The sequence below is a fragment of the Arachis hypogaea genome, chromosome 16, assembly GCF_003086295.3.
Source record: "Arachis hypogaea cultivar Tifrunner chromosome 16, arahy.Tifrunner.gnm2.J5K5, whole genome shotgun sequence".
In the NCBI taxonomy this organism is placed as follows: domain Eukaryota; kingdom Viridiplantae; phylum Streptophyta; class Magnoliopsida; order Fabales; family Fabaceae; genus Arachis; species Arachis hypogaea.
The window spans coordinates 44,158,803-44,159,694 of NC_092051.1; the positions used below are offsets into that span (position 1 = coordinate 44,158,803).

Here is an 892-nt window from a genome sequence, read left to right on the forward strand (position 1 = left end):
CAAGTTTCATGGACTTCCGTTGGAAGATCCTCATCAGTTTTTGGCTGAATTCTTGCAAATCTGTGACACTGTCAAGACTAATGGAGTTGATCCCGAGGTCTATAGACTTATGCTTTTTCCTTTTTCTGTAAGAGACAGAGCTAGAACATGGTTGGATTCACAAACTAAGGAAAGCCTGAACTCTTGGGAAAAGCTGGTCAGTGCTTTCCTGGCCAAATTCTTTCCACCTCAAAAGATGAGCAAGCTTAGAGTGGAAATCCAAACCTTCAGACAGAAGGAAGGTGAGTCCCTCTATGAAGCTTGGGAAAGATATAAGCAATTGATCAAAAGGTGTCCTACTGACATGCTTCCAGAATGGAGCATCATATGTATATTCTATGATGGTCTGTCTGAGTTGTCAAAAATGTCATTGGATCATTCTGCAAGAGGATCTCTTCATCTGAAAACCCCTGCAGAAGCTCAGGAACTCATTGAAATGGTTGCAAATAACCAGTTCATCTACACCTCTGAGAGGAATCCTGTGAACAATGGGACGCCTCAAAAGAAGGGAGTTCTTGAAATTAATACTCTGAATGCCTGATAAACCACTATTTTATGGTTTATCTTGTGCTCAATAGAGTGGTTTTTATCAACTCTTTACCCACTTATTCATACTATTTGCATGAGTTTACATTCTCTTTCCTAATTTTGTGCTATGAATAAAAACATGTTTCCTGGGCCTTTAAATTGCTAATATTAATCCTCTCTTATTACCATTAGATGCCTTGATATGTATGTTAAGTGATTTCAGAATTTATAGGGCAGGAATGGCTTGGAGGATGGAAAGGAAGCATGCAAAAGTGGAAGGAATACAAGAAGTTGGAAAAATTGCTAAGCTGTCCAGCCTGACCTC

At 39.3% G+C, this 892-nt stretch overlaps 1 non-coding gene across 1 annotated transcript; it reads right to left on the minus strand.

Moving 5' to 3' along the window:
* Positions 1 to 241: 241 nt before the first annotated feature.
* LOC112761154 (small nucleolar RNA R71) lies at positions 242 to 349 on the minus strand. Its single transcript, XR_003181563.1, has one exon. It is a non-coding gene; the product is annotated as a small nucleolar RNA R71 (small nucleolar RNA).
* Positions 350 to 892: the final 543 nt, after the last annotated feature.